Raw genomic sequence first — 20,950 nt, 5'->3', positions numbered from 1 at the left:
TTCTATTCAATATATTCAATCCTTAAATCTAATATAAAATATCAACATTTATTTTCCCCATTTGCTTGTTTATGCAGTCAGAATAAGCAAAGGATTATGAAGCATTTCTGTGATATTTTTCTTGTCTCAAAAGAGTTCTAAGAAAAACAATTAACAGTTTAAATATTTAATTAGGAATATCCCATGAAGTCTTCATCAGCTGGCTTATAACAATCCAAACAGAAGGGCAAAGCTCCCAAGGTCACCCACTAAACACGCACAGAATGGAGCATCTTGACCAGTGACAGCTCCACTGGGAATGCATGTGACCTCATTGTCTTTCTTTCCATCTCTCTCTATTGGTCGAGGCCCCCTCCCAACAACCACGCCACCACCACCAGCGCCTCTCTCTCTCTCTCTCTCTCCCTCTCTCTCACTTTCATTTTGCAAGGCTGTCTTCAAGGCTGTGTGTGTCAGGCTCTACTAAGCGGACTGCCACCAAGCAGCGCTCCCCTGTCACTGAAGCTTACCATGATGAATGGGAGAGATACAGAGGGGAGAAAGCGGGAGAGAGGGAAGAAGAAGCACGAGGGGGGCTGTTGGCTTGCTGAAAAAATGAGTGAGATAAGAGGGCAACGAGTCAGCGTGAGAGAAAGATGTTAATGGAATAGAATGGATGGTAGAATGAATGAAACTCACACATTCACAAACACCAGCTTAGTGTTGCTGGCTGCAGATTCTCCTTAAGGGGGAGCTGTTGGCAGCCTGGTAACTTTCTTTACATGCATTACTGGAGGACATGAATGAACCACTAAAACACAGGGCTTAGGGTTAATGCATTATGCAGATATGAGCAAAAAAAAAAAACATCAGAATATTTGCATTAATAAATGGTATCTTAGAAGCTGAAAGTATGCATCATCAGTGCATGTTAAGGTGATAAGGGTAGTATTCAGAATTTTATAAATAATGAATTTTATCTGATTTTATCTGGACCACGTTCTCATTTCATGCATAACCTTCCACTTGGACCATTAAGTCTAGGAAGTTTCATTTGAACTGACTTCTTTTTATTAGCACAGGATGACAATCAAATGAAAATTGTGTTTTGTAATGAGAATTGAGTCTGATGGAGATTAAAATTTCTATACATTGTTTTGTGGAGCAGATTATTAAAATCCATTGTTATACTTTGACTGAGTAATTTGGAGCAAAGACGGTAGCAGGACAAGCCACAATATTTCTACTGGAGGAACTTGGATGGATGGATGGATTAATATAACACTCGACTGAATGCTGGCATTTCCCTTTCTGTTTTTGGTAATGTTTTGAGGGGAGGGACATCAGCTTTTATGATCTGGTTGGAGACCATTTTGTTCTGATGTTAGTAACAATAAGCTGCAAGTTTAATCAGATTTGCAGCCCAAAAAGACCGCAAAGACAAAGAAAGTGGATCATGGCACTATATTCTTGGGTTATGAAGAACCTCTTCACAACATCTAACCATGTCAAGAACATTTTCAAGAAATCATCATCAAAGTCTACAGTCAAGCAATACCTTCATAAATAGAAAAACAATTATGACCCGAGGCATATTGCAAAATCATCTCAAGAGTTTCTCGAGGCAACAAAATGGGCTACTCTTCAATGGCCAAGTCAATCACCTGATCTCAGCTCAGTGGAGCATGTTCTTCATTTAGTGAAGCCAAAACTGAAGGCAATTTCATGTTGATTTTTTTTTAAATTTTAAATCCAATCCACTGTGGTCATGTACAGAGGCAAAATTGAAAAAAAAAAAAGGTGTCATTCTTAAAAAAAAAAAACAAAAGCTTAGGGACCTAAGTGTACTTTCTGTAATGAACTTTGCCCTTCTCTCTTTGCTCTCTCTTTTCCCTGCTGTGCTCTCAGTTGGAGAAGGGACTAGATTCATTAAAACCACCCACACAGCATCAAATATAATTGGCTTCCTGGTTTCCTATCAGTCTGACCTCATCAGCAAAGCCTTCAATCGGAAAGCTCTCACACCCCATGCTGCACATCACTCACTTGGTTTCTTCATACCAGGTCTACACTCACTCAAAAGGGAACTAAAACCAACCCATCAAGCATCACACATCCATGGATGTGTCGGCTAATGTGGTATGAATCAAACCTGGGAACTTATTAAAAAATGCAAACAAAATAAATTTTTTTGTTTTTAAAACTTTTCTTTTAGCAGACATGGTCAAGATGATCTCCTGAAATTCAAACCGAGTACCAACAGTAACTCAAATAGCCACTCATTACAACCAAGTTATGCAATAGAGCACCTCTGGGCTGTGATGGAACATGAGACTTATATAATGGATGTGCAGCTGCCAACTCTGCATCACCTGTGCGATGCTATGCTAGGACAGCTTCAGAGGTCTTGTGGAGTCCATGCCGCCACATGACCTCCAAAAGCTGTTTTAGCAGCGAGAGGTGAGGGGGCTTCACAGTACTAAGCAGATGATAATGTGGCTGTTGAGTGTGTGTATCTATATAAAGATGTCTATTATGACATCACAGTAGGGTTGTGAACAATACACAGCATGCACAAATGAATCAACAGTCTTCGCTCAGGTGACCCACTGGTATTTTATCATAATACATGCTGTCATTGTTACTTCTTTCAACATCATCATTTGTTTCTTCTCTTGGAAGAAAATGTTTGTGCTGATTTTGCTCAGCAAAAACACCTTGAATTGTTGCTGTTTGTTGTGAATGAAATCTACTGTGTCAGTATTTGGGTTTTTAATGTTCCAAAGCTGTGAAAAATAATGTCCCCCTGTGGACAATTAGCTACATAGAATACAAATGGCAGATTCACATGTGCAAACGCATACACACGACACTCACCATTTTAAAAACAAAAGCGCCATTGTAGCTTTACAAAGCTAATTATAGCAGGTTTTAATTGCTTTCGAGCTTAAATAGTGGCTTTCCTGCCAATCTGTTCCATTTCTGGGGACTTCTTCACAGCTGCAATACTAAGCCAATAGTTGCGTGTGTTTATCTATTTGGGTAAATGGGAAAGTGTGCTGATTCCAGATTTTACTTCAGTGTTAATTCTCTAACTTACCAAAGGGAACAATTGACCTGAGCTTTGTTCTCCCCTTGATCTACTTTCCTGTGCATCTCTTTCATTGTCTCTTTATCGCTTCATGCATTTTTTTTTTCTTTTACCTCCTTTATCTTCTGCTACCTGCTGCTACAATGTGTATTTCACTACACACTTGCCCATTTCCCTTCCCAGCTTTCATTCCTTCCCCTTTTAGCTGTCCTCCACTCGCTCGATATCTTCATTCTCATCTCCTTCTATCTGTTTCTCTCTCTGGGGAAAACAGTGGGAACATAAGGGATCTTGGTAAACAGATGAGAGTTTTTGAATCAGATGGGGAAAACAGCAAAGAGATAAAGAATAAAGAGTCACCAAATCTCTCTTTCATAGCAATCATCTTTCATATAGACACTGACTAAATGCATCATGTGATTTTGTTTTCTGTTGCATTACATTATGAATCGGGCTTTAGTTGCCATATGTCCATTGTTACATTATGAAGAGACATATGTTTTTGTTTGCTTTTGGCTTCAACCGGTGCTACATATGAACCAAAATCTTTTGAAACAAAGATTGTAATCAGACTACTAACCAATTTGAGAAAGAATAACACCACACATGCTACTGAGTTTCATTTTGATCTCACTTACAAACCTGATTCATTTTGTGATGGCATCTTTGTGGCCTTCACAACTGCTTTAATTTTTTAGCATGCTGCTAAAAACATTCTTCACACATTTTGGTCCATACATGATAGCATCACACAGTGCATTTCCCGTTCCACCACATCCCAAAGATGTCTTATTGGACTGAGATCTGGTGACTCTGGAGGCCATTTTGAGTACAGGGAACTCATCGCCGTGTTCAAAAAAGCAGTCTGAGGCTATTTGAGCTTTGTGACATGGTGTGTTATTCTGCAGCCATCAGAAGATGGGTACACTGTGATGGGATAGACATGGACAGCAACAGTACTCAGGTGGACTGTCGCATTCAAATAATGCTCAGCTCCCACTAAGGGGCCTAAAGTGTGTCAAGAAACATCATTCCAGCATCCCAAACATCATTACACCATGTCACATTCAAAATCACTTAAAACACTGTTCTTCCCCATTCTGATGTTTGGTTTGAACTTCAGAAGGTTGTCTCGACCATGTCTATATGCCTAAATCCATTGAGTTGCTGCCATGTGATTGGTTGATTAGATATTTGTGTCAACGAGCGATTGAACAAGTGTACCTAATAAAATGGGCAGTGAGTATACACTACATAGAACTCAGAACTGCCTTTGTGGTAGTTCCTGCTATAGTTGCATAATTGCTTATTCTGAAAAGGACAATTTCTGATCAAAGTCAAAGGGTTGATTCACCAATTGATTCAATTACTGCCACTGGATCGATTGAAAATGCCTCACAGAATGGAGATTCCCCCCAAAATGCAAACCCAACCAATATATCTCCCAGACTATTCTGAAGCAAAGTAATAGCAAATGTTTTTAATTAGCTAGCTTTTAGACTGTAATGGACATGCTGTGGACCACATTAAGATAAATACATCTTTTGTGAGGTTTGAAAAAAAAAAAACTGCCCAGAAAAAGGTTCTGCTTCCTTTTTGGCTTTGTCCCTTGAATGTAATGTAGTTTGGGAAGATCTGCTTTATTTGCTGGGCATCAAAAATAGATATTTTATCAGCTGGAATGTCAGGCATAGACAAGCTGTCATTAGTTGTTGGTGTTGCCATGTGGCATTAGTGATATAAGTGTCATTCCCAACATGTCATGATACATGGTGTCACATTTTAACACACTGGCCACAATTAAACATTATTTTTCAACTTGCAGAGTTCAACCACAATCTCGTTGTGGACCTAACCAAACAGCAGGGGAAGGCTTAGCTTTTTAGCTAAGTGAATTAAATGAAATGGTGAAAAACACAAAGCTCCCAAGTGGTTGACTGTGCTGTGCTGTTTTAGTCTAATAAAACAACAGTTACAGCATTATTCTAGAAATGGCAGAGACCATGTTTATTTTGTTAACACCCAAGACCAAGTTGACTGGTTATGAAATATTAATAACTTCTAGTTTCAACATTTTTTTAGCCTGCTAATTACAGCAACATGTCGACTGCCAGTGTCCCCTCTCTGACTCCCGGGCGTACGCATTCAACTCGATCACGTCACAGCCGGCAGAGCCGCACACTTGGCTGCTCTGCTAGTTAACTGATGATAAACGTCATACTAAACAAAAAATAAATCAATACTAATAAGTCTGTGATACTAGGAAGTTATCTTATTCAAGCGTCTGTCCCACACATTTAAGGCTAGATTAGCAGCATTAAGTGAAATGAATCTTATGCATAAACTCAGTAAGGGAGATCTGTATTCACTCCTGTCTCACTTATAGTTTATTCTTCACATCACTTCTGCTTTCACATGCTGTCAAACTCAAAGCTGACATCATTGCTCTAGTCCAATCATTTTTCTGCCTGCTTTCTTCAAGCCAATCAGTCTCCACTCTGCGTACTTTATATCTCACTGCTTACCTGTCATTCTATTCATGCAACCCACCTCCTCCCCAACTCAGTGTGCCATCCAAGCCTCCATTTGCACCATACCTCCATTTATCTTCACCCCCACCAGCGTCTAGACTCCGGGGGTCCGGCCCTAATTCCTATCATTACTGGGATTCTGTTCTGCTTTGATGGGCCATCGAAGTCTAATCTCCAAAAAGCTTAATTGAACTCAGCATATCAATAAATCATGTTCAACTCTTCCTAATGATCTCTCCTTATTGAAATAGCATTGTATTTACTCATTATTATCTGGTCCACTGCCTTATGTTTTTTTTTTTACCCCTCTTGCTCATTTTTCTTCTTTGTGTTTTCACTCCTGGAAGGATAACTGCTCTTCATTTTTGTTGAGTGACTTTTGTTGCGGTCATTAGGTTTGTTTAAACAGAACTGTGCATGCCACTTGCAAGTAAGTGAAGTCTGGTCAGGCCCCCTTAGGGAGGTTAACTCTCACTGCTGTCATTGCAAACTTTGCACATTGCCACTGTTGTAGTTTAAAGTTTGTCAGCCCATGGGGGGGGCACCAGGCAATGCTAGCAACTGGTCACATCCGGTGCTTCTGGGTTCAGGCATTGATACCAAAGGACACCTTGTTGGTGTCTCTGTGATCCAGATGGCCTCTGAAAAAACTTGAAGTATTTCACGTGCTGGTTTGTACAAAGGCAGGGTTAAAGATAAAACAGAAAAGAAGATATAGAGGGAGGGAGAAACACGTGAAAAAATATTTGAGCTCGAGTTCAAATGTACTGAACCAAAAAGTTTGACAATAATTACATAGCAGATGCACCAAACTGCAAAATATTAGTGGCATTTTAAAATGTCAGTGTAGACATCAGTTTGACTGACAGTCATCCTGACAGTTCTCCTGACATGGCATTTTACTTTACAACATTATTTGGCATGAAAGTGAAAAGAGGAAACTCTTCTTGCAACTCCAGAACAGAACAGAGGAATTTATTATTGAAAGGGGACATTTTCACAACTTGATCTGATCTCAATTACATACAATGACATGATATAATGTTGCCCTCACAGCTGCAAAAGAAGCTCCCCGTTAGGGGGCTGGGTGTTAAAACAAAAACAGAAAAAAACAAACAAACACAAACAGCTTGTTAACCCCTGAGACAGAGGTCGCAAAGAATGACCTTTAAACACTGGCACAGGTTGAGTGCTGGAGTGCTTTACGGTTTAATTTTACTGACTTGTGACAACCTAAAAACCTAAATGAAATCATGCAAAAAACACCTAAAATGTGAGTGTGTAAGAATAATCTGCTCAGCTACCTTGGTTGCATGTATGTTTAGGTAATTCTGTTGTCTGTTATCAGCATAATTTTCTGACCTGTCTGACCCATGGTATTCTTTATTACCACCAGATTTCTAAATGTCAACCTAAACTTTAAACTGGTAAAACTGCTATTAACCACATGGTGCTCTGAGTGAAATATACAGACTCATTATGTATCCATATGAATCTGGGGCCTTAAAATCTTATATCTAATACATATAACATTTATGTTACATACTGATGTCCTTATCCAGAGGTAATTATGAACAAACTACTAGAATCTTTCAGCAGAAGTAACATTAGTGCCAGCATATTTTCTCTTGAATGGTGTTAATGAGTATGCAGATGCTCATTGGATCAATGTGTCAGTTTGAACAAGAAGGAAGGAGCTGCATAAGTATGCAAAATGGTGAGTTTCCACCTCATCACAGCCGTGTAGAACATTTCAGTGCTGTTTGATCTCCTATACAAATGTCCTTGTCTTCTGAATTAGGGAAGATTCATCGAAGTATTTGACTATTATGCTTTTATTGTTTTAACTTCAGAATTTATATATGTATGTATGTGTTTGAATAAAAGAGTGAGAGTGAGGACACTTTCAAGTTTGGCTCAACAATCTGGACTCGTTTGAAGAAGAAGGGAAATTATTCCTTGTAAAGTATGAATTATAAAGTAAAACCAGATTTGCTAGAGCAGTTCAATAGCATACTGGGGACACATGAGGTTAAATGTATCAAAGGTTTGTCTAGATTGACAAACAACTTAACTGTGTATGTAGCTATACTTATTATGAAAATTATTTGCTTGTCTGCCTTCACATGCATATGAACTTGAGTGACATCCCATTCTTAATCCATAGGGTTTAATATGATGTTGGCCCACCCTTTAGAGCTATAACAGCTTCAACTTTTCTGGGAAGGCTTTCCACAAGGTTTACGAGTGTGTTTATGGGAATTTTTGACCATTCTTCCAGAAGAACATTTTGTGAGGTCAGACATTGATGTTGGATAAGAAGGCCTGACTCACAGTCTCTGCTCTAATTCCTCCCAAAGGTGTTCTGTCATGTTCAGGTCAGGACTTTATGCAGGTCAGTCAAGTTCTTCCACACCAAACTCGCTCATCCATGTCTTTATGGACCTTGCTTTGCGTACTGGTGTGCGGTCATGTTGGAACAGGACGGGGAAATCCCCAAACTGGTCCCACAAAGTTTGGAGCATAAAATTGTCCAAAATGTCTTGGTATGCAGAAGCATTAAGAGTTCCTTTCACTGGAACTAAGGGGCCAAGCCCGACTCCTGAAAAACAACCCCACACCATAATCTCCCCTCCAGAGAACACATCTCCACTGCACTAGAATCCAGTGGCAGCTTTCTTTATGCCACTGCATCTGATGCTTTGCATTGCGCTTGGTGATGTAAGACTTGGATGCAGCTGCTCAGCTGTGGAAAACTATTCCATGAAGCTCTCTACACACTGTTCTTGAGCTAATCTGAAGGCCACATAAAGTTTGGAGGTCTGTAGCAATTGGCTCTGCAGAAAGCTGGCAACTTCTGCACACTGATTCATCCCCTGATCCGACTCTGTTGTTTTATGTGGCCTACCACATTGTGACTGAGTTGTTGTCATTCCCAAATTTCCCAAATTTCATGCACAGGTGGCATCCTGTCACAGTACCACGCTGGAATTCACTGAGCTCCTGAGAGCGACCCATTCTTTCACAAATGTCTAGTCTGCATGTCTAGGTGCTTGGTTTTATATACCTGTGGCAATGGAAGTGATTGAAACACCAGAATTAAATTATTTGGATGGGTGCATCCATCCATCCATCCATCCATCCATCCATCCATCCATCCATCCATCCATCCATCCATCCATCCATCCTTTTCAGGTTCTTGATCTCTTGCATCATCTTCTGTCACACCAACCCTTTGCATGTCCTCTATCACTACATGCATAAACCTCCTCTGTGGTATCGCTCTTTCCCTCCTGCCTGGCAGCTCCATATTCAGAACTTTTTGTCCAACACATCCACTATCTCGCCTTTGCACCTGTCCAAACCATCTCAGCTTTGCCTCTCGAACACACAACCCGAGCTGTTCCTCTGATGGCATACTTATATACTAGTTTATACTAAAAACAAATTCACTGATGCACTGATGTCCTGGTGTGTGGGTGGGTGGGTGGGTTGGTGTGATAGTGTGTGTGCCCCTCATTTAACCAGTAATCTGTATTCTTCTCCTTCTGCCTTGTTAGGCTTCAGATGAGAAAGCAATGTCCAGAAAGCACCACTTAGTGAAATTGGATGTTTTAGATTTTTCACACACATTCCTGAATGCACATGCACACACCAGTCTCTGCCACTCACCTTATAGTCCTTTATCTACCCACACTCTCTGTCTTGTCTTACTCCTTTTCCCAGAACGCTTATTCAACATTCCAGATTTTATCTCCTCTCATATTATACCTGTAATCAAATTAAATATTTTCTAAAATGAAAACACCTGAAAATTTTAAGGGATTTACACAGATTTTATTAGAACAAGTGGATCCTTTTTTTATTTTTATTGTCTGTGTTTGTTGCTCTGCAGGGGTTGTGTATTGTGTCTGCACACTCACTTTTGCTTCATAATGTATAAATGTATGTGTCTGTATGTTTGTTATGTTGGAGCTATTTTGTTAACTTCAAGAATGGTTAATCCATATTTATGGTCCTGGAATTTTCAATTTTATCCCATCACTCATAAAGAAAAGACAAAATACCTTTCATCTTGTGCTGCAGCCTTTCTAAATGGCACATAATTCATTATATTATGCTGAACTTAGATTATATGAGCAGTAGGTGGAATCAGTGTGAAAAATGCCTTTAGCCAAAAACTGCTTCCAACACTTTCCTGGTAAAAGCTTGTTCTGTTAAAAGAAGAAAGTAATTGGTTTTCTCACCTTCACTGTTTTGTGATCAGAGAACACCAAAATGTGCAATGAGGCTGTAAAAATGTAACCAAAATAAGAGAAGCTTACTGTCCAAGGTTGCATCCTAAAGCAGGCCTGTGTACTTGTTATATTGGTTTACAAAGTGATGATAAAAATGATCATTTATATTTTCTATCATAACAGGGTTTTTAAAAACACATAGTTAAACTACATTTTAGTACAGACACCAAAAAGGCGTCTAAGTCCTTGTTGTATGAAAAATCAAAAAGGGACATATTCATCTAGGAGCTTTTGGCTTTGTACATTTTCCAGCTGCCTTTGCTGTTTACACTTCCTGCCATCAGTTATCTTTCTCTGATCCAAAATGGAACAGCAAAAAGATAGGCAGTACATAATGAAGGCTTGGTGATATATGTATCTCTTAATTGTCGTCCATGTACTGCCTATCTTTGGATGTGGGTAGTTTTATTTGGGATAGAAGAGGTTCAAAGAAGGAAGGCTCTTGGAAAGTTGTATTGTGTGATTATAGCTAATATAATTTCTCCACTTTGGAATTTTCTGTTTTATTACCTTATATAGAAGCCCTCAAGACAATTTACAGGTGGCCAGGACTGGAAATTTTCATATCAAACTTCATCAAAGCTGAACTCATAAAGCATTTCACAAAGTACCCATCACGAACCGATGAATTTCAGCTCCAATAAATGTTTATGTGACTATGCCATATCAACTGCAATTCACAAGTTTTCCATCTAATTTTAGGCCATTGTTCAAAGGATGCATGTGACCTTTTTGTTTACTATATAATATGTGAAAAATGGTCACACTGAGGTGTGCTTATTGTTTTGATCAAAATCTACTACCTGTGTCAAGCATCTAACCAGACCAGACTCAGAATTCTTGTGTCCCTGCAGGGTGAGTTGTCATGTCATGCTGTCATGCTTTCCAGAGGACTTAAGGAATCTTTTCTTGACTTGTCATTCACCTGGGACAAATTTGCCATTGGAGAACTTACTGGGAAACAACATCACATATGAAGGATGAAGGAGGGAAAGAGAGAAATATTTAATATTTATATCCAGGACATTTTTTTCAAGTATTTCTATATTACATTATAGTAATTTAAGCATCAGACCCGCTTTCAGAATTCACAGAGCTTCACATGCTCAGATCCTAGCAGTGTGGATCAGCGAATTGATATCTCGTTCACTCCTGGCATACAGCTTGATGTCATCCATGTAAGATCCATCCTTTCACTGGGATTACATGTGTAGTAGCATTACCTCTTATACCAAAGACAGTAATGTTGCCACTACACTATCCAGAAAACATTCTTCAAAAATTTTGGTCCATATTGACATGATAATATCATGCAGTTGCTGCTGACCTGATGACCGCACATCAGTGATACCAATCTCCTATTTTACTACATCCAAAAGGTGCTCTTTTGGATTGAAGTAACTGTGGAGGCCATTTGAGTACAGTGAGCTCATTGCCATGTTCAAGAAACCAGTTTGAGATGATTTGATCTTTGTGATATGGTGCATTACTCTGCTAGAAGCAGCCATCAGAAGATGGGTACATTGTGGTCGTAAAGGGATGGCCATGTCAGCAATAAAACTCAGGCAGGCTGTGGTGTTTAAATGATGCTCAATTGATCCTAAGGAGCTCAAATTGTGCCAAGAAAATATCCCCCACACCGTTAGAGCACCATCGCCAGCCTGAACGGCTGATACAAAGCAGAACGGATCCATGCTTTCATCTTATTTACCTGTTGTATTGTACCAAGATCTGACCCTACCATCCAAATGCTGCATTATTCTGTTGTAGAAACCAAAACTCATCAGAACAAGTAATGTTTTTCCAGTTGTCCAATTTTTGTGAGCTTGTGTGAATTGTAGCCTGTTTCCTGTTCTTAGCAGACAGAATGGAACTTGGTGTGGTCTTCTGCAGCTGTAGCCCATCTACTTCAAGGTTCGATGTATTGTGTATTCAGAGATGCTCTTCAACATACCTTCTTTGTAATGAGAGGCTGGTTGAGTTACTGTTGCCTTCCTAGCAGCCCGAAGGATTCTGGTTGTTCTAATTTTACCCAGAAAAATGCTGCTCACTGAATATTTTCTCTTTTTGGACCATTCTCTGTAAATCCTAGAGATGGTTATTTGGGAAAAGAACAGGAGATCAGCAGTGACATGAAAATCTCAGAGCAGCCTGTCTGGTACCAACAACCATGCCACATTCAAAGTTACTTCAGTAAGTCATCTTGACCATGTCTACATGTATAAATGCACTGAATTGCTGCAATATGATTGGCTGTTTGGATATCTGCACTAATGAGCATATATCTAATTGATACTATAAGTGTGGCTGATATTGCCATTCATTTTGGTTTGAGAGGCATAGGCTAGTGAAGTGAAAGATGTGACCCTAAAAAGTATTAGTGGAGGATGGATGGATGGATGGTGTATTTGTTGGAAATGAGGTCTATGTGCATGATGGAGAGGCCAAATACAAACACTGATCTCTGTCAAAAAACAAAAATTTCCAAAATCAGATTATTCACATCTTTAAGAACTCAGTTAACGATTAGCTGTGTTTTGCTTGCTTAGTATTAATTTCTTGACTCACTGACTATTGCAAGCAGGAATTATTAGATTGGGGAAAAAAGGAAGCACTGAAAGAAAAGTATATTCAGATGTAACCTACTCTTAATTCTTTTAACTCTTTAACTTTAAATCATTTAGGAAAAGACTCATCATTTCCTTTACTTTCTTCAGTATCTAGGAGTCAGCATGTCCTTTTTATATTGTAGACGTGATGTAAAAGAAAACGTGATTCACCAAACCAGGCCACAATTGCCTTTTTTTGGCAATTTGAGCTACATTAGCTTGTATGTTGGATCAGACCACACAGGCCCCACGTGCATCAATGAGCCTTGGCTGCCCATGATCCTATTACTAGTTCACAACTGTTCCTTTCTTGGACCACTTTTGATAGATAATGACCTCTGCAGTTGTCTAGCCATCACAATTTGGCCCTTGTCAAACTTGCTCAAATCCTTATGCTTGCCCATTTGGAGTCATAAGTGTGCTTTCACTGGAGGCCATGAAATAGATCATCTTCAATCATTGTGGGAGGGTTTCCCAAAAACATTATTTAGAGCACTTTGTAATGTCTTTTTGTTTTTAAATGTTGTTTTTGCTGTTTTTCTTCCATTTCTTAAGCAGCCTTCCAGCCAATGCTTATTTTCCCTCATCTGCCATTATCTTATAATGTTTCCCACCATTAATGCTTCATCAACAGAAAGGCCTTAAATTCCAAACAAAACACATTTTTGCACACGCAGCTACAAGAGCACATCACTGAGTTTATATGAGGATGCAGATTAATTCATTTAACACTCATTTTAAGGTCATCAAGCATAATGAAAGGCACTGTTGGTGTTATGACTGCACAGTTTATGACAATTGATGTCATTATTTTAATTTCCCACAAATAAACACAGCATACTGACATGTTGTGCATACCGAAATGAATATTAAGACAGTGCAGATGGAAAACTTAGAAAACTATTCAAATTTTTTAAAAAGACTGGAACAAACAGACTAAAAACTTATTCTCCATTTATTAAATAGTCAGAGGGTTTGGAACATATTAATTCATCAACTTTTTTTTTTTCTGCCCCAGTCAATTTTTTGCAAAATCAACAGATTCATTAGTTATCCTGTGTTTAGAGGAGTGGTACTTGTAGTGCTTCTAAATTTAGGATCAGGATCTTTTTGCACGTTGGTGTGTTGGCTGTGGGTGGGGTTTTTCATTTAGAAAAGTGGCATCAGCTGTGCCAAGTCCTAAAAGCTTAGTTTAACCTGAGGTCCAGGATTTTTTTTTTTTCTCATCTCTATCTAACTTTGACTTCTTGTGTTCAGTTTAATCATGTTTGTGGGAGTTTGCTCACAGCCATCACAGCTTAAATAAGTTTGGGTAAAATCGTACGTTTTTTTTTTTTTTTTTTTGATAAATAACTATATTGATCAAAAATATATGAATGATGACCATAAAACACAGCTTGAGCTGTTAACATATTGAAATCAATGTTCTATATCGCAGAAAAATAGGATTATACTTCAAGGATATTTCTACAAAAGTATTCTTCTTCTTCTTTACTTTAGCAGAGGCACAACTTGCAAACAGTTTGTCCTCTTGAACTTTTAAATGGGGAATTGGGGAACTTAAACGGAGCTCATTTACAACCTGTTTGATTAATTAAAGTTAAGCTTTGACAAAATGACTGAGAGCCCAGCTTAGTTGCTAACCTCATTATCCCAGAGCACACATGGGAGGCAGTCGGCGTGTAGGTGAGCAGACAGAATTGCACAGAGGAAAATGGACCGACAGTGGAAACAAATCAGACAGACAAAGACAAATAATTAGATAGAGAAAATAAATGAGCTTAAATGAGAGAGAGAGGAAGATTCAGGGGTATAAACTTTGGTACAGTGTAAGCATTTCTACATTGTCTTCTCTTAGAATAACCTGAATAAACACTTTCTTTCTTTTTTTTTTTAGTGAGTGCAAAGTGAGAAAATAATCACCTAGAGCAACTTCTCTGTAGCAGTGAAGATTGCACAGTATTCTTCTGGATATGTTCTTCTCCTTTCACAAAGCGCTAACATGTTAACATGAAACACACACACACACACACACACACACACACTACACACACACACACACACACACACACACACACACACACACACACACACACACACACACACACACACACACACACACATACATGACGGATTATCCACTTATAGTACTATTTTTGGACAGTATCAGTGGTCACATTGGTAACAGAATACAAATATTTTTCTAAATGTTTCTCATGACAAGATATGTTTCTAATATGTTACTCAGGAGTTTGAGTTGTATAGTCAAGAATATCAGACAGTGTTGCCAGATTTACTACATTAATGCATCACCTCACCTCTACATTGTTACATTAGCTTTCGTCAGCTGAGCAAAATCATATGGAGTGTTTTTCTCTGTATGTTAACAAATTAGGAGGAGGAGAATACAACGGGTGATTGAGGCACACTGAAGAAAAATAAAAAGGGTGAAGGTAAATATGAAAACAAGTTCAGGGTTTTTATAATATAAGGTTTTATAATATAATATTGTGTAAGTTCAGGAGCAATATATACTAATAAATCTAGTATTCAAATGTCTATTCTTCTCCAAGCTGTAGCGAGAGCAGCTGTTTTTTTTTTTTCTTCTTCTTCACCTCGGCCTGCACCGAGATGCTATCACTGCAGAATCTCATTACTAATCCTACAGCAGGAAAATCATTACTTTGTGAATTTGGGTGTCATGCATCCTTGTTTGTGTTCTTATTTGTTCCATAAACATATCTTATGCGCCTATGCAGCACTGTGTGTGTGTGTGTGTGTTTACACTCAATACAGTTTGAGTATTCTTTATTCTTACTCTGTCTGCAGGTTTCACATCAGCCCTACTGGCTGTTGTATTTGCATCCCAGAAGATAAGACCTTCAGAGTTAATGACCTATTGATTTCATTGAAATAGATATAAACAGTAAATGGACTGGTTCTTATGTAGTGCTTTTCTACTCTGCCTGAGCACTCAAAGTGGTTTATACATCATGTCTCACTGACACAAGCACTTTTTTCCCTATGTCCTTTCTAACATTAACACACTGATCAGGAGCAATTCAGGGTTCAGTATCTATCTTTGGCCTGCAGACTGAAGCAGCCAGTGATCGAACCACCAACCTTCCAATTAGCTGATAACCTGCTCTATCTCCTGAGTCACAGCCACCCCTAAGTAGATAGTAATGAGAAAAAATGTTTCCATCAATAAATCCATTCATTTTTCAGCATTTTCAGTGGAAGACTGTAATGTTGTGCCACAGGAAGATATTAATATAGGTACTCAATGTCTACTTTGCCAGCATGACTTCTTTGTCACTGGCTCCTACCATCCACTCAGGGTTTTCATGTATTTTAGGATCATTCAGATTTATGTAAATACATTAAATCCTGAAGTCTGCATGATAGAGGTTTGTAAAACAAAACAAAACAAAACAAAAACAAAAACAAAAAAACCTTGGCTATATATTGTTTACTTTACATTTTGTTAATCTCTTGAACCCTGGAGGTCTCTGATCCAGCACCAGACCTTATATTAGAAAAACCCAGCCAGTACCCCTATGTGAAGACTGCAAAATGTGAGACATTGAGTAAAGAAAGTGACATTTATACTCATGCATATAAACCTAGAAGAGCATGCTGTAGGTAATAATCAACAGTGGTGTTGGAATGCTGTTCTAGTGGTGTTGGTGGTTAAAGAACTATTAAACCCACCTCAATATCCCTCAATCTTTACCCAGCAGTAACTGACCTGAGCCACACCCTTTTCTTAAACAAGCCCTGAATGTCTTCACTCTGAAAGTCTGAAAATCTGAGAAAATACACATTCACTCTTTCTAATAAAAGCTATGTAATATATATTAGAAAATGTCGGTGGATTTATTGCGGTGACTCTGTGTATTATGTCTACAGGGCAGCTTACCCACAATTTTCCACTTGGCAGCTTCAGTTATGAGTTGCAGCAATATCTGCTCACTGAGGTCCTCTCTCCTTTCTCCCTCCAGCATTTTGACATGAACCTGTCTCACTTCCCCTGCCAACTTCTGTCAAAAATTCTTGGACTGAGATCCTGTAAAAACCGAAAAAAAAAAAAAAAACTAAAATTGAAAGTAATTTGTGCACGCAGCTTTTTAGAACACAACAGAGCAGCAGTTTGGTGATGTCTAGAAAGCTTAGCTGAATCCATTGTATATCTTACATTATAATTTATTTAAGCCAGTTGGGACAAATTGACAGCCTGCACTGCTTTCCAGTGCTGGACATTTATTTCCAGTTCTGTGTTTAGTGCTCATGTGGAGGCATTTTTGCCCATATATGGCCACGGGTTTTGAGAAGCTGAAACAACTCAAATTATTCATTTTTCCAGTATTGTTAATTTTAAAATCAAAATGCAATCAAAATCAAAAGTAAATGTGAGGTTATATAAATTGCTCCACTCTGAGTCACTATTGCCACACACCAGGAGTCTATCAGTTACAAAATCTGATGGAAATTAAAAATAAAATAAAATCAGCAGCAACTGACACCTCTAGCAGATGAGTGTTCATAGCTGCTGGAAAATAAAACCTCTAGAGACAGAAGTAGCACATGCTGCAAGAAGTGCTTTAGCCAGAGGGGCAAGCATGGGACATTTTTTCTTCCTCATGAGAGAGAACGGTATTTTTTTTTGTCTGCACATGTCAGTCTTTTTCTCTGTCACTTTGTTCGACTGGGCTGGCTCCACAGAAGTGAAGAGTCCAGAGTGATTTTGACTATTGTCATTTCCTTTGCAGTGAGTTTGTGCAGTTCAGCTTCAATTTTACCACCCAGGTTGAAGATTCTTGGTTGCTAGATGAGTTTTTCACCTGAGATATCTGCTGCGCTCACTCCTGTTTCCATCATAGTGACACAGAATCACTGTGGGCAGTCATGGCTCTGCTGCTCTGATGTTTGCTCTCCCGAGGTTTCACAGTGTGGCAGGTCATGATTTTGAGATGTGTTGGCTGTTGCTTGGAAACTGCAAGCTTTTTCAGAGACTGTAACAGCAGTCGGGCACCTGGACTGTGGTTCTTTCTGAGATAGTTTTGCGGTTCGGTTGACATTATCACACATTTGCATAATGCTGAGCTAAAAGCAAACAGAGACATGATCCAGTATGGAGATATGGAAAAGAAAAGAGAAGACAAACAGCGACAAACTGCATTGTTTGATATAAATTTTATTTATAATGTATATGACTATTTTTGGGTGCGTTACCTTGCCCCTTTTTACCTGCATGTATTCATAAGAGTAAATGTGTTTGTGACAGAAGTAGTCAAGGTTTTGAGTGAATATTTTTTTTTTTTTTTTTACACCTGGGCATTCATCATGCCTGCCATGTCTCTTTTTTCATATCTTCCCACACACAAGCTGTCCCACACATCGCATGCTGTGTGGCCTATGCCTAGAACAAGACATGCCATTGTTGTGCATAGTAGAGCAACAACATATAAAATAGGGAGCTTTTTAGGCTTGGCATGCTTTATCTCCAAAGTGAATACATATAATCAAAACAGTTTCTGCTGCCTGTAACAGTGATGGCACTGATTTAAAAGCATCATGAGATAAAAGGGAAAAGGAAATATCAGAGAAGATGATTAGCAGTGACAAAAGATGAGAGGACAGTTAAGAAATGATACAAGAAGAGAAGGAGAAAAGGATGTATGTGTGTATCTGTTTGGGTGCATATGATAAATAAAGCGAGAGCTCCTAAACCTGAGAACTAATGTAAGTCAAGATATTGGCAGTAAAATTAATTCAATTAAATTCTATTTATTTAGCACAAAAACTAAAGCTCTTTCCTTTCTACAGTTTCATTGGTTTGGCGTAAATCAATGTCATCATCTGAACATTTACTTATTTCTGGATGTATATGTGCACTTAACTTGTAATGCAGCTGAATTACAATTAAAAGAGATTGCAGCTTGTCTGGCTTAAGACTAACATAATTGTGATCAGTCCATACCAGTCAAGCTCCCAAATAAAACTAATTGCTGTTAAGGTGGCAGCTGCTGGTGTGTTTTAGATGTAATAGATCTACAGACTGTTCATCCAATCACCTATCAAGCATTTTTGAAGTCACCTACCTGTTTCCAGACTTTTTCCAAATTCCCATATGCTTTAGTATAACGAACCATCTGGCTTGTCAGGTTGTCTGTGCGCATGTCCTCGTTACTGTACCCTCTCAAGATCATAGCTGTATAGTTTCCCCCTCTCTTTTTGTCTATCATAAGCTCTCTGAATATGTTTTACTAGCTCATTGTCACAGCTTTCATGTCCTGATGCTGCTACATTCACCATCATGCTCATCAGCCTTCTGCGTGTGACAGCTTAAACACAGGCCTCTTCCCTAACACCTTCAAATAAGTTATCTTTCCACATGATGTGTTAAATAAAACCTCTGGAAACTACAGCATAGTATCATCATAGGTTAGGCCACCTATTGGCCACAATTCTTTTTTTTGCATACAAATTTTGCTCATTAAATTGGGCACTTTCTTTTTTTTTTAATTTTCTTTTTCATTATCTAGCACGTGTGATTTACACTTCCCACATGAGCAACACAATAACAATAAGGTGACTGTGCAACCATAACCAGTTATAATATCTTGCGTTTGTTTTTCTTTCTGATGCCCCTCAAATCGCTCTGTAAACCTAATACTCCAAAAGCCCTGCCACACAAACGTACTGTAGCTAAACTTATCATAAGCAAGGAATCACAGCTTTTTACATTTAATAAATGCAAAGTTCTTGTATTAAGAAGTAGTCCAGGTTCAGCTATGGGCTTCTACTAAGGCTACCATCACTACTTCTTTAGTGACTCAGCATGATTTGTACTTGGGATACATAAACATACTTTACCTGTCATCTCACAAACAATACAAAACGATGCACACATACGTGAAATATGCAGTAGGAGCATGCAATGGATAACGCCTCCCACATTACACAACTGTATGCACTACATACACACTGCAAAACACACAAACATAGATCACAGTAGCCAGTTTTGTTATTTATGCATGATTGGACCAAAAGCACAAACATATGCATTTTTTTTTTTCACAGCTGACAGAATCGGTCTCCCTCTCATACATCACACCAAAACTGTCTTTGATCAATGTACACATTCACAGAAAACACATCAGAGACACACAAGCCATTTTCTTTTGAATACATCTACACACACACACACACACACACACACACACACACACACACACACACACACACACACACACACACACACACACACACACACACAGAATATTCCTATCCACTTCACATGCTTCAGCCATGTTCTGTTAGCAGTGATGCGAATCCTTTATAGAGCAATGTGATTTAACTCTGACCTCTACATTACAGGAGACAGATGATACACATTTTTGTGTCACTGAGTAAACTGAATGTACTGAAACCTAAACACTAAATATAAAGATAGAATTTTAAACCAGCAGCCATGTGGCTCTTATTCCATACATTACTTTTATACGGGTCACTTCAATAAAGTTGTATTTCTGTTACCATTCACGCTACTTACCCACTTCTTCTGCTTATTATAAACAAGCCAGAACAACCAGGCAACTTTATCCTCAAATCATGGTCGTGGCCTCTCACAGATGCAGTCTGTCAGAAAGTACGTGACCATCCAAGACTTTAGCCTGAGGCTCATTTGACTCTTTTCAATTGTGCGCTTGGCCTCTGCTCTGCAGTGTTAATGCTACAGCTGTTTAAGTTAACCCTGATGTAAGTGATCCATTGTGATCATGATTTTGATATTGTAAAAACCTTCATTGGGAGAAAAATAATTTTAGGAGTCCTACAGTAGTTTGAGGTTAACCTATGTGGATTAACTTCTGTCTGCGATGAATGAAACAGTTACTACAACCTAAATTAGTAACTGTTACTACTGTTAAATCAGAGTTTTTAAAGGATCTGTCCACCATTTTGTCACTGTGTAAGAGGATTTTGTTTGACAACTAACAGGCTTAGGTTAAATTGACCAGAAGGCTGATTGCTTGTGTGTGTGTGGGAGGTAATCTGTTGGTACAGACTTTACTGAGCGCAAAGCCCTCTGCTCCTGAATTAGTCAGATTTCTATTTTCTGAGTTACTCTGCCCTTGTTGGCTGAGAAATCTTTTTTTTCTGTAGCCTTTGCTCCATCAAATATTTGTTTCTTGATATTAAATTCCTCCTGGGTAAGATTTTCATCAACTGGAACTCATTTTCACTGTTTGGAAGAAGTCTTTGGAGCAAGGTCTTCCTCTTCTGCTTTCACTGCCTGCCTGTATAAAAGTTTAATTGCTATAACTTTGTTGTGGCACTTTGGTAGCTTCTTGCACACTTTTGAGTGCAGATGCCGGCATTACCCACATACATGAGAGATATTATATATTTTGACTTGTAGTATGTATTTTACATCCT

The sequence above is a fragment of the Archocentrus centrarchus genome, chromosome 15 (assembly GCF_007364275.1).
Source record: "Archocentrus centrarchus isolate MPI-CPG fArcCen1 chromosome 15, fArcCen1, whole genome shotgun sequence".
Taxonomy (NCBI): Eukaryota; Metazoa; Chordata; class Actinopteri; order Cichliformes; family Cichlidae; genus Archocentrus; species Archocentrus centrarchus.
This window is presented reverse-complemented; position numbering follows the sequence as displayed.